The sequence below is a fragment of the Silene latifolia genome, chromosome 2, assembly GCF_048544455.1.
Source record: "Silene latifolia isolate original U9 population chromosome 2, ASM4854445v1, whole genome shotgun sequence".
NCBI lineage: Eukaryota > Viridiplantae > Streptophyta > Magnoliopsida > Caryophyllales > Caryophyllaceae > Silene > Silene latifolia.
Genome location: NC_133527.1, coordinates 185,969,888 through 185,995,813, shown reverse-complemented (window position 1 = coordinate 185,995,813; position 25,926 = coordinate 185,969,888). Strand labels below are relative to the sequence as shown.

Genomic DNA, 25,926 nt, shown 5'->3' with positions numbered 1-25,926 from the left:
TTTTCTCGATCTCTTATTTTGTTGAATCACTATTGTTACCATGTCTTCTACTGAGGCCGGACCTAGTAACCCTGCGCCGGGGGGTTCCCCGTCGCGTCTGGATGAAGAGGAGGCACTGGCCGCCGTCCCGCTAAGGTCTGGGGGCCCTAGGTCTCCTTCTCCTGAAGTTGATCCTCAAATTTTGGAGGAATGGGAGGATGATGATGATGTTGATGACGACGGAGACGATTTCGATGATGACGCTGAGAGGGCTCGTCCCAATGAGGGGAGGCAGTACGTCATGGATCACGGCGAGGCCTGTAAGGTCCGCCTGGACCGGGTCTGGACTCATAAGTTCGCCAGTTGTTCCGGCGAGACATTTTTCGAGGGCCACTTTCACTTTGGCAGGGGGTACAAAATTGTTATCCCTGAGGAGGGTCAGGCCATCTGTTGTCCTCCACCGGGCTGCACCGGCGTATACATCCGACATTTGGAGTACGGACTCCGATTTCCGCTGAATGATTATGTCATGGCTATCATTAGAGCCATGAATGTCGCCGTGGCCCAATTGCACCCGTTGGCTATTAGGACCATAGTCGGCTTTGTCTGGCTCTGTCTCTTCAAGGGGGAGGTCCCAACGGTTAACTTATTCCGTCGGCTTCACCACCTTCGGCCGTCGTTTCCCGGTAAGGTGGGGTGGTACAGCGTGCAAGTGGAGCCGGGGTACATCTCTGTTGATAAGCTTTCCTCCTGTAAGGATTGGAAAGATCGGTGGGTGTACGTTGAGGTGCCGGATGACTATCCGCGCCTGCCCCCTTCCAAAGACCAAGTTAATTTGCGGTGCGAGACCGAGGCGGAGCATGACAGATGGGTCAAACGGAAAAAGCTTAAGATGGACGCCGACAAGGTCCCTCTCAATAAAGGATGAGAGGTCAAGCGATGAGGCTCTTTGAGACGGACAAGAGTGGGGTGTCGAAAAGATGGATCCCCCCGACGCAGATCATCCTTCAGGATGAGCTGCTCTGCCATGTCGGCCTCATACCGGCCCTAGCGCAGGGTGAGTGGGGTCGGCGTGAGGCCCACCTCTGCTCTCAACGTTTCTGTTTCTTGAATTTCGATTTACTTCTACTTAACTCTTGCTTTGCTTCCTTTGCAGACCATTTTGGACCGGGCCTGTCTGAGGATATCCTTCGGAGGATGGGGCTGCACAAGGATAAGACCGTTGCTGATTTGCACCCTAAGGTTCTGGCCTGTGATCGCAGGACGTCGCCGAATGATCTGATGGATCAGCAGCTGAAAGGCCTGAATGTGGAGGCGGCCCAGGCGAGGGTTGCTAGTAACATGCCGCGTCGAACGCGGAAAACAAAATCTTCGGCGGCGACGGCGTCGACATCCGTTCCACCTTCCATCCCTTCAGTCCAGATGGAGACGGTGGAGATCGTTGACATCACCAATGGGGAGGACTCTGATGCGGAGGGATCTCCCCTCGTCCTTAAGAGGAAAAGGTCCACCCCGCTGCTGCTGCTTTATTGCCGCTGCTACTGCTACCGAGGGCGGCAAGGAAATGGGCCCTCCGACAAAGAAGTCCAAGCCTGGTACCGATTTATCCTATGGCTCAAACTCACCGGTTCATTGGGCGTTCTGATGAGTGGCTTTCCGATATGTCCATGTATACCGACACGATGTTTTAATTGACTTTTTGTAGATCAACCGTCGGCGGCCGCCGTTCTCACCGTGCGGCAATTGGAGAAGCGACTGAGAAGGCGGGTGATAGAAATGTCACCGTCGCTTCCCTACCTCGGAAGATTTCCCCCGCCGAGCTTGTGGCGGAGGGTGCAAAAATATCCAAGAGGTCGGCGAAGTGGGCTCGGCTAGCCGCTCCCACATTATGGAGCAAGAGAAGACCATGGTGAGGCGCCCCACGCTCGAGCGGCTAAGGCCGGAACTTGACGCGGCGAACAAGGAGGCTAAGAGGGCCAAGGCGGAGGTCAAGAGGCGTCCGTCTTGAGAGAAAACTTAGGGAGGACGCCGAAAAGGAAGTCCTTCTTTGAGAGAGCCAAGGCCGAGGCTCATGCGGCGGCGAAGCCGCCAAGCTGCGGGAGATGCGTGACCTTGTTCAGAAGCGCGCCGGCCTTTACCTTACACAGAGGAACGAATTTAGGGACCTGTTCCAGACCCAGGGGAAGGTGGTCCGGGACAAGGATGCTATCATTGCCCAAAGGGAGGAGGACATTAAGAGACTCCAAACCGTTCTTCTCCCTAACATGTGCGTCCAATATCGGGACCTGGCCGAAGAAGCTGCCAGGGAAGTGATTGAGGAGCTCTTACCTCTCGATGGCTCCTTTCCGTGGGACAGATTTGACGAGCTGTTTGATGACAAGCTCGAAGCTAAGGAGGAAGAGGCGAAGGAAAAGGCCAAGGAGGAGGTAAGGGTGAAGAGGGAGGCGGAGGCGGCCGCGGAGAAGGCGGCCCTTGCTGAGGAGGCTAGGGCAGCCAAAGAGGAAGCCGAGAGGATGAAGGCAGCTGAGGCTGCTGAGGCTGCGGCTGCTGAGAAAGCTGAGACTGCTGAGACAGCTTCTGGGTCGCCTATTAAGGACGATGCTGCTAACGCTGCTGACGGCGAGCAGCAACAGGCATAGGGAGACGGGCGGTTGTCACCAGGCTCTCCCGGCGCCTCGGATAGCTTTAGCTGTTCGGGGGCCAATTATTAAGCCTTTCCTCCCTGCCATTTTTTGGCGCTTAAATGATATCTGTAACCTTTTGCCTTTCTTTTCCTTGTATTTTGTACAACTTTGGTAGGTTGTCTTTTGGCTTATCCTTATGGGGACGGCCGTCGTCTGCATTTCTTGTAATCTGTTGAACATTTTTAATAAGAGCTCGTTTCTTTTGCCTCCGGCTTGGCCGAGGTCTTTACCCCATTTTTCTGAGTTGTCTTCTTGCGCTAGTAGTTGAGCGTCTTAACTGTAAACGTTTTCACTTTGCCTCTGGCTTGGTCGAGGTCTTTTCTCGTCTTCGTCTGGGTTGTCTTCTCACGTTATTAATTGAGCGCCTCTTTTGTTTTCGCCTCGGCCTGGCCGAGGCAGTGTAGAGTGCGTATCTCAACTGTTTAACGTTCCCAAGGAATGTTGATTGCTTTTGCGAGTATCAGCTGTGCTGGTAGTGACTGCCGTGGCGTCTGCTTCTTGATGATGGCTGTCGTGGCGTCTACCACTTGGAGTGACTGCTGCGGCGTCTACCTCTTGGGGTGACTGCCGTAGCGTCTACTACTTGGGGTGACTGCGACGGCGCCTGCTTCTTGATGATGGCTGCCGTGGCGTCTACCACTTGGAGTGACTGCTGCGGCGTCTACCTCTTGGGGTGACTGCCGTAGCGTCTACTACTTGGGGTGACTGCGACGGCGCTTGTTTCTTGATGATGACTCTGTGGCGTCTACCACTTGGAGTGATCGCTGCGGCGTCTACCTCTTGGGGTGACCGCCGTAGCGTCTACTACTTGGGGTGACTGCGACGGCGCCTGCTTCTTGATGATGACGCCGCTCTTGTCGGTATGACAAAGTGTGAGCCGTGCACTGTTTCGATAGTGACTATTTGGGAGATGAACACTTTGATGGAGAACTTGGACGATTCCTCATTAGATATAAACATGTGTCGGGGTACCCACAGTTGTCTTGGGCACCTCCGGCACTTTACAAGGTATTCTCTGAGATCGTCCGTGTTCTAACGGCTTATTAAAGGCACACCTTCCTAGTTAGCCATCAGTTGCATCCATGAGGTCGCCCTCCTGTTGTAAGGATGGGCTTTTCCCCCTCTTTGACTTCTTTTCCGCTTTGAGGGATTGCAAGTTGCATCCTCTGGCGGATATCTGGACGTTGACCACCTCGTCCTTCTCGTCCTTGGAGACGAGCTTATGCGCTTCCCCCCGGTCCGAGACATACATCAGTGTCAGGGCCCGTATGGACATCACCGCGTCGGCCTCGCTCAGAGTTACTCGGCCGATAAGAACGTTGTAGGCGGACGAGCCGTCAATGACCACAAACTCAGCTAGGACATTCTTAGCCGTACTCCCTTCGCCGAACATCACCGTGATCCGATTGACCCCGGGGTACTAGGCCGGCCCCGGAGAAGCTGTACAGTGGACTGGTGCAAGGGCTTAGGTCCTTGACTTTCAGACCGAGGTTGAGGAAGCATTCCCTGAACATGATGTTCGTGTAGGCGCCTGTATCAATCAGGCACCTCTAGACCAGGTGGTTGGATATGTCCAAGTGGACTATAAGTGGGTCGCTGTGAGGGGCGATGACTCCCTCGTAGTCCTTCTTTCCGATAGTTATATCGGGGATGTTGGAAGCGGGGAACGCTGTGTTGGGCACAAAGTTGATGGCCTGATATAGCTCATTCAGGTGCCGTTTGTGCCCATGAGCGGACCCACCGTTCTCGTTGCCCCCGATGACCACGTGGATGACCCCTATCCGTTCAAAGACGGATTTCTTGTTTGAGCCGCCGCATCGCTTTTTTGCCTTTGGCAACATACTTGCCGAGGCTCCCCTTCCGGATCGCTCTTCAATGGCATTCTTCGGATGCCGGCGGTTGTCGATAAGGTGACCGGTGTGGCCGTGGTACTCGCAAAGATCGGCTCGTGTCACCGTCCCCCTTCGGCTTGGGGGCCTTTCCCATTTCGGCCCTCGCCCTTGCTCGGGCGAAGACCTCGGCGCGGATACAACCGGGGGGTGTGATCACTGTGCCGCCTTTGGTGGTATGTTCCCGAACTCCCCGGCGCCCGCCGAGCTCGCTCGCTCCTGGCGGATCTATCGACCGTGACCTATTATTGTCACGGCGTCTTTCATCCGGGTTGTCCTCCCGGTGGCCCTTCTTCTCTCGAGTGCCCACCTCGCTGTGGCCGACCCAGTCTTGTGATAGTCCTCTACCTTGATGGCTTGGTCGGCCATCTTCCCTGGCGGCGTCTAAGCCCGTGCCTCCGGACTTGATGAGCTCGTTTTTAAAGTCTCCCCTTGGGAGGCCTTTCATCAGCGCGAAGGCTGCCAGCTCGGGATTAATCTCTCGAATCTGCTGAACCTTGGCATCGAACCTCTTCACATAGCTTCGTAGAGACTCGCCCCCCTCCTGCCTAATAGTTAGGAGGTCCGATGTCTCCACGGCCCTCCTCTTATTGCAAGAGTACTGGGCTAGGAAGGCGTCCCTTAGGTCGGCGTAACAGTATACCGAGCCGTCGGGCAGCCCTTTGTACCAACTCTGAGCCATCCCATGCAAGGTCGTTGGGAAGACTCGGCACCAGACTTCATCGGGTTGTTCCCACACCGACATGTACGACTCAAAGGCCTCGGCATGGTCGGTGGGGTCGCTATCCCCTTTGTATGTGAACGCCGGCAATTTTAGTTTGGTTGGCACGGCGGTGTCAAGGACATAGGCACTGAGGGGCTGTCTGACCACGTGTCGAATGACACGCGGCGATCGGCTCCTCGCGTTCCTAGTCCGGCTCCTCTCCTCGTACTGGGTGGGGCTTCTCCTCCGACTATGGTAAGTCGGGCTTCTCCTCCGACTCTGACGAGTCGGACTTCTTTCACTCCTCGAGGCGAGCCTCGTCGGTGCCGCGGCGGCCGCTGTCCTCCCGCGGGTGCGGGAAGGACTTAGGTCCACCACTGGCACGCTGGGCTCCTCCGGCGTCTTGACGGGGCCAGCTTCTTCCAGTGCTCCATTCAAGTCTCTTGGAGTCACGTTCTGGGCCCTGGTCTCCTGGACGGGTTCCGCCGCTCTTGTCGGTGTGACAGTGTGAGCCGACGTACTACTAATGAGGTCCAGGAGTAGCTTCAGTTTCGCTACATCAACCACATGTCCCATGATGGTGACCTGGTTGGCGAGGCGTGGCGTATCTCTGTATTATTGGCATCCGTACTCCGGCTGAATTACCCGACCGGTGGAGGGCTGCGCAACTCCAGAGTTGTGGACGGTATCGTCTTGGCAGAACTCGGTTTCGTCAGTTACGAATACCTCTTGTTGTTTTGACATCTTATTAGCTTTTGGGGTGGGTTTTTGTTTTGTTTTTTTTTTCGTTTGGGAATGAATGTGACTAGCTTCTAGTATCTTTTTCCCCACAGACGGCGCCAATTGTTCCGGGTGTAATTCCAGAGCAGTTATTTGTCACCACCCGTGCTTGTAGAATGACGTCCTTAGTTGAATCCTCCTTGCGGTCTCCTGAAACGATGAACAAACTGAGGGCTCGGCTTTGGGCCGAACGAACTCACTCCGACGCTCAAGTCAGTAACTTAGAGAGGTAAGTTGTTGTTACTTAGCAAAGTACGTATTGTAGAGAGATAAGGAAGATATTACCAGATGAATAGTGATTCTTAGGTTCAATTCTGGATCCTTTACTCAATGAGAGTAGATGAGTATTTATAAACTTTCACTTTTTGTCACGTAGTGGCCAAGTGGCCAAGTGGCTAGCAGGTGGAAAGACTGATCTGCCCTCGGCCGAGGTACCCATGGCAGGCCGACGGGCCCTGTTGGCTCACCGCCGAGGGGTCTTGGATATGAGTTCGCGGATGTGTGCCCCAGCTTGGCTGGTTGCCCCGGCCGGGACCCATCTGACGGGCCGACAGGCCTCGTCGGTTAGGCTGTCTAAGCCGTTGACTTGTTGTGGATATCTTTGACCTTGCTCAATATGTTGATTGGTCAGCGGGTGCAGAATATGCCCCATCAGTAGTGTATAAAGAAATTTTCGTGAAGTTATAGTACAATTCGTTTATTTGTACACCAACAGTTCATTGTTGCTTCTTTTCATTCAAATTTGTCTACCTTTGTTATGTCATATTTTAGATATCCACGATAGGTACAAATTTGGTAATTGCAAACGGAATTATGATATGCACTGAGAACATGAAATATGGCGTTAATTAAAGAGCAACCATTAATAACCCCCATTGCTACAATATCAATACTATATATTAAATCCAGAAACCAAGGGACTTTGATGTAATTAAAGAAAGTTATACAAATTAATTATACTATATAGTTTTAAATTACTAGCACCGTGTGATGGACCCGATTAAGGGATCTCAATGCAAATATTATATAGTTTGGGTTAAAATTAAATTGTATAGATGCTTGATAATTTTCCTAAACATTTGTAGACTAAAACATGGTTAATTTCCTTAAAATAAAATAATTAATTAAGATGGTCAATTTCCTTAAAATAAAATAAATGATTATATCAATTTTCCTAAATATTTATAGAAGACTAGAAGATGGTCAATTTCTTAAAAATAAAATAATTAATTAGTATAAACATGCACACTTATGGTATTAATTATTATTAATATAAAATTATATATTAAATTTAAAATTTATGTAATTTTATTAAAATTTATAGTTTATTAGATGTAGATGGTAATTATTTAACATACAAATACAAAAATATATTATAAGTAGGTTATAACTAATTCAAGTTAGATTTCATAACATATAATATATTAATATTGCATGATTCTTAAAATTGCATTTCTAAGTAGTAAAAGTAGTTTTGTCAGTAAAGAAAAGAATTGTAATAACATTAGATATAGTTTTATGATAGCAATTACTCATTTGAATAGTAAAAGTAACAATATTATCAGCGAGATTATTGAAAGTGGTAGAAACAACAACGAGAGTAGTGAAATAATCAATATTAATGCGACAATAGTGAAAGTAACAATAATTACGGCGGGAGTAGTGAAATTATCAATATTAATGCGGCAGTAGTGACAGTAACAATAATTACGGCGGGAGTAGTAAAAGTAACAGTGATTATGGGCAAGTAGTAAAATGTTATTACTATTATTTCATTAAAAAAAATATTAATAGCGAGAGTAGTGAATTTGTCTCAAAATTTATTTTATCGTAATTTTAGGATAAGTCATTTAAAAATATATTAATGATAAATTTAAAGGTTATGCAACTTTAAGTAATTTTATTTAATGAAAAAAAAATAATGTTAAGTAGAGGTAGCCCGGGCAAAGCCGGACACCAATACTAGTACTGTATTAAACAACAAACCTGTGCAATTTGCACGGGTTTAAGACTAGTAACTTTAAATCAACCAAGACATAATTATTGGCGCCTTTAGAAAACTTATTTTTAATACAAGTGGAAATTTTTTGTAATTTTTTTTTTAATAATTTAGAATAATAAAGAAATCTGAAGTTAAATTGAATGACCTTTAGTCGCCTTTGTATAGAACTTTAATACGGAGTAAAGACATTAATGACTTACTCAGTAGTTACTCTACGGAGCAACATGCAATATTACGCGTTTTTTTCTTAAAATCGTTTTGTGATATGACCCATAATTTAATTCCTCCATACATTTATTTCATGGCAAATTCTTTTTTCAAACTTACTAAAAATGTCACATATTTCCTGATATAATATTACAATCAATTTTTGTTAACAACTGACAATATGGTTCTAACAACTTATCATTTAAATCGTTACTTTCTATAAAATATTGACATTTTTTAGTTTTAAGATAAGACCGTTATAAGAGAAATATACACTTAATTCACACATATTATGCGTTTTTTTTACAAGTATGATACATAGATAATTTATGTTAAAAATCTTTTTTTTTGTTTTGTTTTAGGGAATAACTTGTGGATTTTAAAAACTTGAGAAAGGAGGAAATAGATTTTTATTTTCTAGAATGTGGTTTTGTTGAATATATCAAATTATTACTCGTAATATTTGGCAAAAAACAAGGTAGGTAAACGTGATCAATTTGTTCTATTTTCTAGCAGGTATTAATGGCAAGATTTCTACATATTTAAGAATTAAGCCCTATAAATAAGATTGCTCACAAACAAATTAATCATTAACATCATCTTCTTTCATTTGTTGTAAGTATCTCACTACATACTCATCAAAATTCCAAATTTTCCTTCCTTTTTAATTAGGAGTACTTTTTCCTAAGTTAAACATTCCGTTAAAAAGTTCAGTCATTTGTTTATCTTTAATAAAAGGGCTTCCAGTACTCTTTTTTTAAAGGTCATAGTAATGTCGATCTTGGTAGTTCACGGAGTAGTATATTATAGGTTCACTAATAAAAATATGGGAAATGTTATATACTACCCAATGGTTGTATTTAAGCATTTAATGCCTTTCCAAATTTGGTATTAATTTAGAAATTAAAGAACAAATTACACATAAATCCATGCAATTAATGTAAATATTAAGTGTTTATTTCCTTTTTTAGTTTCTTAAATACAACCCATTGGGTTGTATTTTCATAACCCTAAAAATATTTATATTACTCTGTTGAAATGCATGCATTATCGAGTGAATTACTTTTTTTACATTGCATTGATCGATTATCTAATTTCATAACCAAATCATTAATTTTGCAGGGCACTCAATTTCTTACGATAATACGGAGTAACAATTTAACTCGAAGCGACAATGAAATTCATCAATTCGTTTCAAATGGCAATAATCTATGTTTTCACGACACTATTTCTCGTGACGGAAGCTGCAAGATTATCCCCGCTCGTATACAAAGATCAGGTGACGAAAACATGTAAGAAAACAATTAACTTCGGTTTATGCATGTCAATCTTATATCCTGATACACGGACATACGAATGCGACATAAAAGGCCTTGCAAAGATACTACTAGAAAAAGATGAAGACATCGCGAAAGAAATATTGCCAGAAGTTCAAACCCTGGCTCGCGACACTCACAAACGACACGAGATTCGAGAAAAATGTAGACGATGTGCAAAAGGGTATAATGCAATATTGTCGAAACTTCTTCCGACGGCTAATAAGTATCTTGATTCAAATAACTATTCATCATCAATTGAAGAAGTCAAAAATGTGGCAAGAACTGCAAAGTATTGTGATGATCTATTCTTAAAAGCCAATATTACTAAACCATTTGTTAATATGAGTGTTCATAAAATAGCTTTAATGGCTGTGGGAATTATTAAAACAATAAGGTAAAATTTAATATTGTACTAGGATATGTAATTTTTATTGTCTTATGTGTTTCTGAGAAATAAAATTGCATCAGTTTCCATTTGTTGAAATATTGTTTTTACAATTTTTTTGTAATTACTATTCCGTATTATATACTTAGCTTCTTCCGTCTCGATTATTTATTTACCTTTTCATTAAAATACTCTTTAAGAAGAATAAAAAAGGTACCTTGGAGGTTGTAACTACCCTTGATGCCTTTATTATCGAATCATTATACTTCCTACGTCCCGGTCATTTGTTTACCTATTTCACTTATAAATGTCTCATTCATTTGTTTACTTTGTTATATTTGGAATGTTCTCAAACTTAAACACGGGAATTTCTAACAATACTTATAATGTATCAAGAAGATTTTAATAACACAACATCAACTATAGTTTTCACAAGAGTGCCTGTGGATGCTAAATTATAAACTAAGGGATAGATGGATGATTACCACCATGATCGGATAGACCCGTCATCCTACTTCTACTGCTAATGCTAATCTACGATAATGCGCTTAAGAGGCTAATCTAAAAATAGACTAAGTTGTAGTTGTTGTTGTTGTTTGAGTTGTCGTTTGCTTGAATGAAATGCCTCCTTATATAGGCATCACCGGCTCCTTGGAAATTACTCCTTAATTAGTGAGAGGCGGCTGATAAACCGCCGAGTCTTCTTAAAGATTCATATGGGCGCTTATCATGCCCCTTAGCCTAGCGTTCCCCCACTTGGACTTCTTGGACTCCGTTTGTCTTCAATCTTGGATTAACATAATTTAGGCCCAATAACCTTATTCTTTAGTTTTCAGACCACATACCCTTAAAATAATAAATTTAGTACCTTAACTAAATCAGGCACCAACAAGTACATTATTTGATATCTACAAATCATATTGTCCACTTGTCACTTAATAGCAACACTACAAATCATCCCCTCCTCTTTTCTTGGTCTTTATTTGTGCCAAAACCAAATCCTTTATCTATAAAAGCTGAAGCCAATAAAGCTCTCCTATTGGTCCATGGTTTTTAAGGATTAAAAAGAAAAAAAATTAAGCTAGGACCCTCATGTTCATCCTACACATTTAATTACCCTCTCTCCTATATTTCACTTGACTAGTTGGTTGCACCGCGCGCGGTCCCCCAAGACATTATGACTGTTGATGGTTCATGCGCATGCTAGCGTATTTCTTTTACATGTTAATTATCGCTAAACTTAAACTATTGTTGTTGTACTTTATTGATGGCTAAGTCTTTTACATGTTAAATATCCTCATCTCCCTCTTTTCTCTCCAACGCCATCACATCCTAGATCACTTCCTCCTCGTTAACCTCGTGGTCCTCCTTCTTCTCTTTCCACTTTCTCCTCCTTTATACCTACTATGTTCATTTATCCTCCTCTTATATATCCTCCATTTCCCCTCCTCCTCATGTTTATCTCGTATTACTTCTCCACATCTTCCACTTTCTCCTCCCCCTTCCTACCTCTTTCTCTTTCCTCTTATCGTTCACATCCTTCGGTTTCCTTCTCTCTACCCTCTATTCTTTCCGCCTTACTCTCTTTATGGACATCCATCTCTTTCTCTTTCCCCTCATCCGCGCATTATCCCCCTTCTTCTTCTCCTCCTACTATTTGTCCTCCTACCCTTACCCCCTTCTTCCTTTTCTACCTTATTCCTCTCCATCTCCCCCTCATCCGCCTTTTACCCTCTCTCCTTTCTCTTTAACATTGCCGCCTCATCCTCCTCCACCTTTTTATCAGCCTCCTTATCCCTTTTCCTATTTATCCTCCCCCTTCTATTACTGTGGCTCCCTGCCTTCTCTTGTGTCTCCTCCGTCAATTTCCCTATACTTATTCCAAGAAAATGACATTTTGATTAAGATTGTCCCTATTAACTAATACATTAGTGAAAAGGAAACTTGATAGGTTTAATACATTTTAATTTTTTTTAGTTTTTCTATTGATTTTAATTATTGATTTTAATCATTTCTCTTTCTATTACTACTCCCAGTCCTCCTCCTCTTTCTCCTTACACTACTCGCCCTTCCCTTCTTACCCTTTTCTACTCCTCCTCTTTCCCCAACGTTTTTGAGCCCTCAAGCACCTCATCTCCTCCTCACTTTTCTACTCATACTATTCGGCATTTTCTCCTTACCCTTTATATTTCTCCTCCACCTCTTTCCCCGCGTTCATCTCCCTCGCAATCCCTCCCATCCTTCTATTTTTCTCTCCCTTTTTTTTCCGACGTCATCGCATACTCGCATCTTAAAAGCTCCCTCTTTTCATCCTCGTGGTCCTTATCCGTAACTTTTTCCTTCCTTCTCCCATATACCTTCCATATCCCCTCACCCTCTTATATATCCTCCTTTTCCCCTCTTCACCCACTTGTTATCTCTCCCATTTTTCCTCGTGCATATATTCCTGTTTGTCCTCCTTTCCTTTTTTTCTGTCCTTTTATCGTTCACATCCTTCTATTTTCCTCTCCCTACCTCCTATTTTCCCCCTTATTCTCTTTCTCGACCTGCATTCTTTTCCCCATCCGTATTCTCCTTCTTTCTCTTCTCCTTCTACTATTTGTCCTGCCCTTCCCCTTTCTCTTTCCCCCATTCTCCACCTTATTCCCCTATATTTTCTCTTTAACGTTGTCACCTCCTAATCCTCATCCTTCTCCTTCTTCTCATCCTCCCTAACTAATGAAAACGAAATTCGATACGTTTGATAAATTTTATTTCTTAAGTGGAGTTATGTTATAATTTTTAAAATTTCTCATTATAATCACTTGTCTTTCTATTACTACTACTCCACCTCCCTTTTCTCCTCTTGTTACTCGCCATTTTCCTCTTAACCCCTCCTACCCTTATTCCTCTTTCCCCTACCTCATTCATCTCACACTCTCTTGTCCTCTTCTTTCTCTCTCCAATTTCTCTCTGACGTCCTCGCAATCTTAACCACCTCCTTCTCTCTCCTCTCCCTCCTTCACTTTCTCTCATAATACTCCTCCACTTTGTACTCGAACTACTCATGCTTATCTTTCCCTTCCACATCCCTTTCTCTCTCCCTTTCCTCTTATAATTCACATCCGATAATTTGCTAAAAATAATGTATGTCCATATAGGTTTCATTATAAGGGTTATGATACTTAAATCCTCTAATAGCATCAATTTTATATATTGTGTAACGTACACATCATTATCCAACATTTGAAAGTGTGAATATTGGATCATTTTGGGTTAACATATAAACCATTGAGAGAAAACGGACGGTAAGGAAAGAGAGAGGATACAAATGGCATCATAAGGTCCTGATTAAAGGAAACAAACACAAAACATTTCATTCAGTAATTTAGCATAAAGCAAAAAATTGACTTTTCTCACCGAATCATAAATTTGGTTGTTTTTTACAAAAAAAAAAATATAAGGTGGTGAAAAGCCAAAAACATAAAGAAAAGGTAATTTTACACAACACCCTAAATAAAAGGTAGTTTCTTACAAAAAAAAGAAAACCTTGTTATAAGGACAATTTTTTTTATTGTTATATGTGCTCACAAATCACATTCTTGGGCATATTCTTTGGCATATTTGTCTTAAACTTCCATAATACAAAATTCAATAAATACAGATATTATCTAAACACTAAACGACTTACAAAGATTACAAGTAGCCAAAATAGTAGGCATTATTTTCAGAAACAATGTAATCAATTTGATATATTTCAAAAACAATATGAGACTCCAATCCATAGGAAGAGTTGAGGTCTAGGACATGAGGGCTTCTTCTAGAGGTGGCAGAGGTATTATTTCGAGCAATGCTCAATTTTCCCGTCTTCAAAAATCCGGAGTGCCACCTTTGGGAGAGCCTGGGATATCGGGTCAATTTCGGGTCATTGAAATCAATTTAGTATGGCCAAAGGTATATTTGGTCCCTAACATCAACTCGTACATGTCTAAGAATGACCATACGAATTACTCTTGCGTATTTGACCTGTTCCTGCAAATAATTTTAGAACATGGTTTCAATCAAACTAATTTAAATGCTTGCAGAAAAGTACTACTCGATAAAAGCAGCAGTTGAAAAAAAAGAGAGCATATTTTCATATAACGATCTAACATGGTATAATATAGATCAAAGTGTAGGAATTTCACCCTACTACATTAAGAACAGCTCCAATGTGACCTTGTAAATATTTCACACGCGATTGGTCGTTTAGTAATGTTGTAGTCTGTACTGTGATCACTAAATTGGTTCCATTCATAACAGTAGTTATTCAGTAATTGTCATTCAAACAGCATTACCCATTGTCTTAATGGCTCGTGCCAATTGCAGATAAGGGGTCGGATGCATGTATACAACCTTACCCGTGCGTTAACAACACAAAGAGGTTGTTTCCGACTGACCCAATATGAAAAGTAATCATTCAGTACTCAGTAGTTGCCAGTCAGTATTAGTCCTCACCCCACTAAATGGACCTTTGCCTTCTAAATCTGTGACAAGTTCAAATGTAAGCAGTCTAACACAAATCAATTATGAGTAATAAGTGCTCATGTCCGTCTCTTTATCATAAAATATCGAAAACAGTGTCTTAGTGCTATAACACGCAGAGGTAAGATCGCTTAGATCGGACTACCGTATCTGTCTCGGTAGCCGTCATCATTAATGCATCAGGGTAATGTTGTTGTCATTATCTCCGTAATAGTTAAAATAAGATTGGAAAAAAGCCTTATTAATGAAACAGAATGGAAAATAAGAGTTTAAAAGGTTGTAATAGTTAAAGTTAGTTTGATTAATATTTAAAATGAAATGTAGATAAGAAAGCATGCGAAATGTTTAAAGCTTGAAAAGTATATCCAAATATTAACTACCTTTTGCATTCCCTCATCTTTCCTGTAAGTTCTTCCAGTTAATTACTCTGTCTATTAGGGTCTTTAATCTTGTCCCAACTTATGGAAGCCATTGCTGAAAGAACACACCATCAAATGTCACCAAAGAGGACATAAAAAATATAATAGCAAGTTAGCAACACACAAACCAAAAAGTGATTCGTTATGTACTGCTATGTGTTAATTCTAGCCCTAAGTTCAACTCTCAGTTTTAATCAGTGCATTAGCAAATAATCAAGAGCCATGTCAGACAATTAGACATATACCTCAACCGATTTGGAATTAACACAATCCAATCTAGCATGTAACCATACTCGGTGGGGTTGTAATACCCGCCCTTTTAGAGACCCTTTGACCAGTGTTGACCGGCCTTGGGAGCGGGAATAGTCCTAAAAAGACGTACCAAGTTATCTTGAGTTGCGAGTTGGAAGTGGTACTCGATAGAGTAGAGGCTACTCGATCGAGTAGCTTAGGTACTCGATCGAGTAGGAGGCTACTTGATCGAGTAGGTTGGGTACTCGATCGAGTATCGAGTTTGCAGCGAGGGTTTTATATCGCGTTTTGTTAAATCCGCAAATCATTTCCGCCTCATTCTTTCCATCCTTTAGTCGCCTCTTTCCCTTCCCTTCACCACAAAACCTCCATGTAAGCCCTTTGAAGGTCCTTGTGCCTTAGGAGAGCGTAGCTTGAGTCGGGTAGCGGTCTTTTGCCGGGTTTCTCCTTATAGGTATGTCATAATCATCATCACTTTTCCCGTTGTTGTGATTAGGGTTTGCTTGATAGTAATAGATAGTTGTTTTGCCTTATAGGCTTTGCTTGGTTGCCGGTTATGGCATGTGTCGGCGTGGATTGGTTGCAGTTGCTTAAAGGTAGGTTCGCCTACTCAGTTTCTGTAGATAGTTTAGCGCGTCGATCGTTGTATCGTTGTTGTTGTTGTGTTGTGATTGCGTTCGTGTGACGGTGTGTAGACGATTGTGATTGTGATTGTGGGTGTTTGTCTGTGGTTCTCGAGATGCGTTCTCGGCTGAGTGGAGTCACTTGCGGGAGTGGCTTCACGCCCTAGTTTCGCCCTTCGTGGAACCCGCCACGGAAGGGGATGTGTACATTAATGGGACAGGGTTATCGCTCGGTATGATGAGCGGGGCTTAGGTGAGAACGGCTGCGGTCCCCCACTGGCAGGGCTGGTCCAATGGACAGTCGGTGACGGAGATGGAGTGGAGTATCTGATTGTGATTGATTGTAGTGTGTTGTTTTGTTAGTTGTGGTTAACTTGGTTGTGTCTTATCTCAGTACTGACCTTGTGTGGTTGTCTTGTTTGTTTAGATGTCTGCCGTGATCCCTTATGGTGAGCAGTCTGTCTTAGCAGGTGTTGATGTGGTTGCTAGCTGAAGTCCGGGCAGGGATGAGTCGCCACGAGATTTAATAATTATAGCAAGTAGTATTTGAGTTGTATCTTTTATGTCATTAGTTGGATAGATGGCTTGTAAAGTAATTTAATAGTTCTTTTATCGACACTTGATTATTGCTATCCTCGGGTAACCGAGATGGTAACGCCTTTATATGCTAAGGAAGGCCTAGTTAAGGCTCCTCTGTATATGGGGGTGTTACAAAGTGGTATCAGAGCGACGATTTTGGAACCTGTAACAAATGAAAATAATGAACGTAATGAGTCTAATAAAATGAACCTGGTGTATGTGTAATGGGAGCCCGGCTGATGCTAGATTTTGGGTGAGTAGGCGCCCTCATTTCAAAATCTTGGCCCCGTAACACTTAAGCCAGTCACATGGTATGGGAATATGGAGTCCGTGTGTGTATGTGTGATATGTATGTTAACTGAGTCGGAGTTGCCTCTGGTTAAGTCGTTGCTAGAGTTAATAAGTGTGATAGTGGCATTTGGGCCGTGTCAAGTAATCTTTGGTGACATTCGTAAAGTTCTTGGCGTGATTAGTAAGCTTACACAATAGTTATAAGATACGTGATAAAAGTTACGTAGTAGAGGTGCGTGAGAATGTGAAAGGGAATGTCGGGACATGAAAAGTGAAAGTGTTGGTATATGTCATAAGTTTACGGTAGTCATATACGAGCTTATGAGTTATATCGTAATTGCCAGGATGATAGTTGTAGAATGGTTGAGTTGCAATTTGAAGCGTGGCATATAGTAATGCGGTAATACCTTGTTTATTGGTTGAAATTTTTCCGCTGCGTAATAATTGATTTGTGTAAGATGATTTAGTTATGATTGAATGTGGAAAGTGATAGATTACTTTGTTATGAAGTATATGCAATTATATGTCATGTGAAATAAGGAATTAATGTTATTTACATGTTTCAAGTTGAATGAACGCAAATGGGTAGTAATGTATAAAGTAAGTTCAAGTACAACATGATGGCATAATTATGTTTATGAATGACTCGGCCGCGGGTAAACCGAGTTGGGTAATTGTGTAGCTTAGTGTGGTATACACCTTACTAGTAAGGCGATATGTATGCGTGGGTAATGATTGTAAAACGTGATTGAATGTGATAATTAGTGCCGAATCCCGAACTTAGTTGGAATCGACACGCAGTGTTGTTTTGCAGGTATCTTCAAAGTTACTTAGTTCTTCTGACCAAGTACTTAACCACACTTGACCGAGTGCGGGTGCTTACTAGACCGGGTAAACCTCACTTGATCAAGTTAGGAAGCTATGACGTCGGGATGTGGAAATTTCCGCAGACACTCGATGAAATGGCTCCTACTCGATCGAGTAGGGTGGTACTCGATCGAGTACCCTAGGCACTCGATCGAGTAGGTTACTGTGCAGTGAGACATACGGGTTTCTTAAAGCCCCAATTCTTTCCCATTCTCCTCATTCTTCATCTATATTTCGACACATCTAAACCTATTTCCTCTCAAAACCTCTCTTTCTCTTGGGTTAGTAGTGATTCTTGGGGTTGATTTTTCTTGTTTAATTTCGTTCTTTTACTTTATCACTTAATCAAGGTATGATTTCTTCTCTATTTCTATGTTTTTATGCTTTAAACTTGTTGAGGATAGTTATGTAATCTGAAATTTTCGATTTGTATGGATAGATTGTTGCTTTTAATGGTTGAAATATGATTCACATGCCTACTTTTCGTGTTTGTTGGTGATTAAATGCTGTAAATTAGACTAGAAATTTACAATTAGGGGGCCGAAAATTCTAGGGTTTACAAAATTGAAATTGATTTTTGATTGATTTACATTGATTAGATGATGGAATTAAGTATTATACATTGTTTGAATCATGTTGGAGAATGAATTTTGATGATTTTCACCTTAAAAAGTTGCCTTAAAATCCCGTCTTAAAAGTGCCTTAAGTGGAAATTCGTGATTTATATGTGGAATTTGGCATTGTATATGAATGCTTAAGTAAAGGTTGAACTTCAATATGATAGTAGTGATGATAAATGATGAAGAGCATGTCGAAAAAGTCACAGCTGTAGAGACCGTCTGACAAGCTTACCTGAGTTAATTTCTTGTTTTTCTAATATTGAAGATGATGATCATATGTCCTGAATTACTTCCGTGAACTTGCATACTTGCCTCTCATGTTGTTGTAAATGTTGTGGAGTAGCCGTAGAATCATGCTAGGATATTGGAATTCGTTGAACATGTGCATTCACCATGATAAATTTTTCATAGCCGTGGTTTGTGAGTAGTTGTAAACTAAGTTTATACATATCAATTCGAGGAAACTATTGGTGAAATGTGTGTATCTAGCTGAGCATTCAAGTTTAAGGGCATGAATTATGTGCTTCAAATATCAAATTGGTTGAAGAGTTAGTGAACTTTACTGAGTATATAGAACCCAAATTGCATGAAGTATATGTTTACATGTTTTATGCAAAGTTGTTTACATCATGTGCCGAAACAGATGCCGAGACCGACCTCAGGGAACCGTCAGAGTAAACGGGGAAGGACTTCGCAGCCCGAACCTGGGGAGGGTAGTAGACCTGTGGTACCCGCAGTTTCGGAGTACCCCAATGTTGTTTTTGTCGACTTCAAGCAGAGAGAGCGTTTTGTAGCTTTACAGAAACGCAAAATGAGACCTACGAGGTGTATAGACACTACGTTGTTGGAGGATTTGGGAATAGAGACGGATGTCCGTTACATATTCGAGACCTTGGGTTTTACGGGTTTGTATAGGCTGAGGAAACATACATATCCTTTCCTCACTTTGGAGTTTATGAGCTCCTTTAGCTATGACCCAGCGGGCCAGACCGTCGAGTTTAGGTTGATGAACACCAGTTTTCTGTTGACTATGGATTTGTTTGCCTCTCACCTCGGGTTGGCCAAGCCTCCCAAGGACTCTATCACCGATATCCCAGCTGAGTGCGGTGTCTGCCGCCTGATGCCTTGTCTGACTGGAAAGCAAGCTCCCACCTCGAGCAACATGCTGATTAATGACGTTCAGCATGTTACTTTGAGGGTCTTTCTCCGTTCTCTTTCGAACCTCCTTTATGACAGAAAGGATATCAGTAAACTGAATAATCATGAGGTCTTGCTTTTGATGTCTTACCTCAACCCGGAGCGGGCCAGGAAAGTGGTCTTTAATGCTCCTTCTATAGTTTGTGCTGCCCTTGCCTTGATGGCTTCTGCCTTTTCCCGGTACCTGAGTTATGGTGCTATCGCCACTCGGTTAGCTGAGAAGCTAACCTCTTTCGAGGCTTCTTCGGAGTACGTGCCTCTAGCTACTCTAGTGCCCACCATGGACCGTGAATACTATCTCGACCTGAAGTGGTTGAGGACCTTGGCTGATGGTAGCCTAGCGTGGAGGGTATGGGGCATGAGTTGGATGAAAATTCCAGCTCCAGAGCACCTCCCACTCCCACCGACGGAGCCCTTAGAGACGGCGGTAGGGGTTGCGGATATGGATGATGATGATGAGGAGGAGGAGGATGAGGATAGACCCCGCCAGCTGCAGACCTATCTCATCGACGACACCATTCTCGAGGTGATGTCGGAGCCGACGAAGGGCGAGAATGCGGGAGTTGCGGTGGTGGAGAGACCTAGGTTGGGGAGAGGACCCCGTCGAGTGAGGGAGAGGGCCTCGGAGACTAGGCCACAGCAGGTAGCGCCACAGCAGCAGCATCATCCTTTCCCATGCTACTCTTACCTCGACACCCCGGAGACGCGATCCAGCTACTTAGCAGAGCGAGTGTCATCTACCTTGACACTCAGGAACATGCACGAGATGGCGTACACTCAGGGGATAGGGACCGAGGGACCTCACCCAGTTTGGTGGAGTGGAGTTGGGGACTACTCAGGGGTTTTCCATTCCTACGGGGTGGAACAGTCGACGTGGGGGACACCTCAGTCCTTTGCCTACGGTGGCTTGACCCCATGGTATGTGAGCCCGGGAGCAGGAGCAAGAGTTTATGCGGGTGTCGGTTCATCGGGTGCAAGTATGCCTGGAGGTGATGGGGGTGATGATGAGGTGATGGTTGATCAGCAGCAGCAGCAGGAGTGATACTCCTTATTCTTATCTCTGTTTATGGTAGTTGATGTTGGTAGTATTGTTAGATGTTAGTAGTTGTTTTTCTTTTATTGAGACACGGTTTATGAACTTGTATTGTTGGCCATAAGGCCGGATTTGCTATTTCGACCTTATTGCAGGATGATTGGGAGTCGGGGCATCATCCCGACTCAATTTATGTGCTGGTCATGCGTATATATGTTGGTTTATGACAGGTTGTTTAAGGAACTTGGCCTGTAGGTACTCGACAGAGTACCCCGTACTCTATCGAGTAGCTGCAGGAAAGGAAGAGAGAAAGCATTCTGAACTCAGGCTACTCGATCGAGTAGCCAAGACACTCGATCGAGTAGCATGGCACTCGATCGAGTACCCTCCCATACTCGATCGAGTAGCACTGTTACAGGAGGTTTTCAACAATTAAAAGTGTGCAATTGTTTTATAATTACAAGTTGGATATTTAACGTGGTTGTTAGTGCTTAATAACATCTGGGAACCGTTAATTTTGTATGTTGGAAGTCGTGTTTGAGTTTCCTATGTACCTATTTGTAACAAGTAGTGAAGTGGTGATGATTTCTTGTTGTTTTTAATATTCTGTATGCCATATTTCCATCTATCCTTTGAAGTTACATCCTTTCTTACATTTGGACATACAATGTTAACATGCTTTATCAACGGCGGCTAGTTATTCCGGTGATTTGTGTATGATTTCTAGGTTATCAAGCACATAGTTAGTAAGTAACGTCCATAACAAATAATATAGCTTTTAACTAATGTAATGCTACAAGTAATAGGTAATGTGTCTTGTGATTTTGACGGTGAACTTCGGGGACGAAGTTCCTTTTTAGAGGGGAAGAGTAACGTCGCGAAAAGAAAAGGCTGCTTTGAATTATATTTTGCTTGTTTATAATGTTTTATTGGTATTATGTTTTGCTTTAATTACAAAATTTCCGAAGTATATGTGATTACTTTAGTTCTATAAGTGAATGTGTTGTATATTTCGATGGGCGGTCATGAAGAAATAGTTATGGTGCAATGAATCGTAATTGAATCACGTTGTGAGTAACATGGTGGCATTAGTTGTACAACATGGAAGTTGATATGAGACATGTTCCGGATTGATAGTCTGATAGTTGTTACCATATGTTGGGTGATCGTGGATTGTGCTTTGCATTGCGAAAGTGATGTTTTATATATATATATAGAGTAACGGTTGACGATGATAATGTGCGTATGATAGTAGTAAGAGTCGTTACGAGTAGAGCGTAGACAGTGATGATGATGACATGGGGGGATGGTATTTCTGGGGAGTCATGACTTGAGTAGGAAGAGTGGTAATGGCGTGTTTTCCCGTGTCTTGCATGTTGGGATAGGTGAGTTGAACTTCGGGGACGAAGTTCTTGTAAGGGGGAAAGACTGTAATACCCGCCCTTTTAGAGACCCTTTGACCAGTGTTAACCGGCCTTGGGAGCGGGAATAGTCCTAAAAAGACGTACCAAGTTATCTTGAGTTGCGAGTTGGAAGTGGTACTCGATAGAGTAGAGGCTACTCGATCGAGTAGCTTAGGTACTCGATCGAGTAGGGGGCTACTCGATCGAGTAGGTTGGGTACTCGATCGAGTATCGAGTTTGCAGCGAGGGTTTTATATCGCGTTTTGTTAAATCCGCAAATCATTTCCGCCTCATTCCTTCCATCCTTTAGTCGCCTCTTTCCCTTCCCTTCACCACAAAACCTCCATGGAAGCCCTTTGAAGGTCCTTGTGCCTTAGGAGAGCGTAGCTTGAGTCGGGTAGCGGTCTTTTGCCGAGTTTCTCCTTATAGGTATGTCATAATCATCATCACTTTTCCCGTTGTTGTGATTAGGGTTTGCTTGATAGTAATAGATAGTTGTTTTGCCTTATAGGCTTTGCTTGGTTGCTGGTTATGGCATGTGTCGGCGTGGATTGGTTGCATTGCGTAAAGGTAGGTTCGCCTACTCAGTTTCTGTAGATAGTTTAGCGCGTCGATCGTTGTATCGTTGTTGTTGTTGTTGTTGTGTTGTGATTGCGTTCGTACGTTGTGTAGACGATTGTGATTGTGATTGTGGGTGTTTGTCTGTGGTTCTCGAGATGCGTTCTCGGCTGAGTGGAGTCACTTGCGGGAGTGGCTTCACGCCCTAGTTTCGCCCTTCGTGGAACCCGCCACGGAAGGGGATGTGCACATTAATGGGACAGAGTTATCGCTCGGTATGATGAGCGGGGCTTAGGTGGGAACGGCTGCGGTCCCCACTGGCAGGGCTGGTCCAATGGACAGTCGGTGACGGAGATGGAGTGGAGTATCTGATTGTGATTGATTGTAGTGTGTTGTTTTGTTAGTTGTGGTTAACTTGGTTGTGTCTTATCTCAGTACTGACCTTGTGTGGTTGTCTTGTTTGTTTATATGTCTGTCGTGATCCTTTATGGTGAGCAGTCTGTCTTAGCAGGTGTTGATGTGGTTGCTAGCTGAAGTCCGGGCAGGGATGAGTCGCCACGAGATTTAATAATTATAGCAAGTAGTCTTTGAGTTGTATCTTTTATGTCATTAGTTGGATAGATGGCTTGTAAAGTAATTTAATAGTTCTTTTATCCACTTGATTATTGCTATCCTCGGGTAACCGAGATGGTAACGCCTTGATATGCTAAGGAAGGCCTAGTTAAGGCTCCTCTGTATATGGGGGTGTTACAGGGGTGGCCATGTAAAATCGTTTGCAAAGCACTGTAAATCACATCTCAATGGCCTGGGTGCAAAAATTGTAAATCTCTTGGATGGTTGCAGAATTCAGTTCATCACATAATAAAGACTTTTCTGTTTTGCATCGTTATGGTGTTAAGATGTTAGCTAGCTACTTGGCTAAATTACTGACAAAGCCGAGTCTTAGTTTAAGAAAGTGCACCTAGGCACAAACTGCAAAGCTACCTAATATTTTCCATTAATTTTTTCTACTTTTACAGTTAAACTAAATACAAGTTCAAATTTATTATTCTACTCATTCTATTAGACTCTTTCTTTCACTCAAATGTGCTACTTCAACACTTCACTTTGGTTGTGTGTTGCTGACCTACTGAAACGACAAGACATTCGGGCACCTTCATTTTAATCCTCAAAAACAACACTTTTCACAACAGTCATGTCCAACACTAAACACTGTTGTGCCCGACATTTTCAGCTGAGTGGAGTAAAAAAGTTACTCAATCATTCCTATTGTTAACATAACAAGCTACCCCTTATTACAACTCAAAATTGGTATTGTTATACAAAAGTTAGGGCAAGTTATCAATTTGGAACTTTAAAACTACAGCCAAAACCTTATATTATCGCCCCATCCTACCACAAATTAAGCAGAAGAGGCCAACTCTATGTTCAATACAACTAATATATTAGGGCTTAAACCTTATATTATTGCCCCATCCTACCATAAATAAGTAAAAGACTCAAAATTTATGTTCAATACAACTAATATAGTAGGGACATTATCTCCTTCTACTTCAAATTACTGACTGGAGAGCATTACAGAGCTTCTTCAGTGCCCTTAACGAGATTCAAACGTTTCAACGTCCTACGAAACTTTCAAATGAAGAAGAAATCTGCCATATTTCACTTCACAGTCGGAGTTCGCCATTATAATACACGACCAGATTACACTCCACAAACCAGTGCAAAGAAAATAAAGATCAATAAGTCTATCCGTCTTAAAAGATATACTCTCACTATCTACCAACTACAGTTCAAATAATAATCAAAGAACCTAAAATAAAATACTTACTCTATGAATTGTAGACCGATAAGGTTCTGAACAAATATTAGTTATCTTAACCACCCCTGCAAATTAATTACTAATAACAATCAGATTACACAATCCTAGACTGAACTAAATCAAGAAAACCTAACTGAGCAATTGCTCAAAATTACACAAAACTTTGCAAATTGGAGAATTTTATATTCAAAAGCACTGATAAAAAAGCTCCATAACAATTAATCTACAATATTGGGAACTGAAAAGATAGCAAGCAAACAAACTCAACAAAATTTATACGATAATATTGAATAAAAAAACAACCAAAAAATACCAGCAATTGTAGCATTATCTCATCCTTGAAGAAAATTTCCAATTGTTACAGCAATTGCAACCCACCCTGCTCCACCCTCAATGCTTAATCACCTACTCAATCAAACTGTTAGAAACATCAATATCACATCAACAAAGAAAAACAGTATTAAATTTACGATAGATAAACAAATGATTGGGACGGAGGGACTCATAAAAATCGAGATTGATTAATCAGAATTAGATAACAACTCGAGAACTAAAATCACATGTTCAACAAACACTCAAAAATACAGAAATATAGTGAAAATTTACATGATTTAGCAGAAATTTAATCAAAATTAAACACAACCCAGATGAGATAATTGAAATATAAGAAAACTCAGATGAGAAAGATGCAATCTTTCATCAAAATATAACAACTCATCTAAGATAAGCTAATAAAAAGTAAAATCTACAAATAATATTATTAAATAATTCTAACTTCTAGAAATTAATGATGAGAAAAAGCGTACATCTAAGGGAGGTTGAGTAACCATATTCATTGATGACTGATGTGAGAAAGGAGTATACTTGAAGAAAATTTGAGGCATAGGTGATTGATAAAATAAAATGGATCGAAATAAATAAATTAATAAACAAAGGGGATCGATAAAGATGGATGAATTGATAGAGTTAAAGGGGATTATTGATAAAGGTGAAATGAGTGATGTAGAGGAAAAAAGGGAGAATGAGTGGGTGAGAAGGAGACGGAGAAAGCTAATTGTGAATGAAACAGGCTGAAGATTTTGATCAGTTTTGGTAATTAAGGCCTACACAAATCCTCAAGCCCAAAGTAACTGAATAAGCAAGGAATGATATGTAAACCGACTAAGCAAAGTCTAAATTACCCGCACAAAACAGCCCAACCCAATTCTGTGACACTATTCATTATAGAAGTTACTATTCATTAGTGAATAGTAACTTGGTGCTCACACTTTTTAGGTAAGGTGTAAGATTTGCTTTTCTTTTTCTCCTTTTCAAACTAATGAGTTTACGATATTTTAATTTTAATTTTAACTTTTTTTTTTTATAATTACATATTATACATATATATTTTCCTAAAATGTTAGGAATACATCTGAATGAAAACAATTAAAAAAAATTACAAAATGAATAAAATTACAAATTATTTGTACGGTTTTCTTATTGATAAGTACCCAAATAACATTCCTATACAAAAAAATGCAAGTCTCGATAAGAATTAAAGCACATTCATATAATTATAATTCATAATGTTAAGAAATATACAAAATTTAGCAAAATTTGAAGAAGATTCATATAATTATAATGTTAAAAAAAATACACATGGTAAAGATTTTAATGATTATAAAAAAGTACCAGCACTAATTTTCTTATCTTAAAAAAAAAAGCACAAGTCTTACAAAGCATTATTATGAGACAAAAACATTTATTTAGTAATCAGGCATCAACAATATCATATTTACAATTTCAATACCGTCATTTGAATTTAACATTTG

General features: G+C 41.7%; 2 long non-coding RNA genes across 4 annotated transcripts; one reads left to right on the top strand and one right to left on the bottom strand.

The window, feature by feature from the left end:
• Window positions 1-8,806: 8,806 nt before the first annotated feature.
• On the top strand, window positions 8,807-10,041 carry LOC141631694 (uncharacterized). Its single transcript, XR_012537690.1, has 2 exons — window positions 8,807-8,859; window positions 9,367-10,041. It is a non-coding gene; the product is annotated as an uncharacterized LOC141631694 (long non-coding RNA).
• A 3,488-nt stretch (window positions 10,042-13,529) lies between these two features.
• On the bottom strand, window positions 13,530-25,185 carry LOC141631668 (uncharacterized). Of its 3 annotated transcripts, XR_012537688.1 has the most exons (5): window positions 24,922-25,185; window positions 24,429-24,533; window positions 24,125-24,180; window positions 14,832-14,925; window positions 13,530-13,959 (listed from the first exon to the last, which is right to left on the bottom strand). It is a non-coding gene; the product is annotated as an uncharacterized LOC141631668 (long non-coding RNA). The 3 variants fall into 3 exon arrangements; XR_012537687.1 differs by lacking the exon at window positions 24,922-25,185 and having other exon boundaries at window positions 24,429-24,708; XR_012537689.1 differs by lacking the exons at window positions 24,125-24,180; window positions 24,922-25,185 and having other exon boundaries at window positions 13,658-13,959; window positions 24,429-24,708.
• Between the last annotated feature and the right edge of the window lie 741 nt (window positions 25,186-25,926).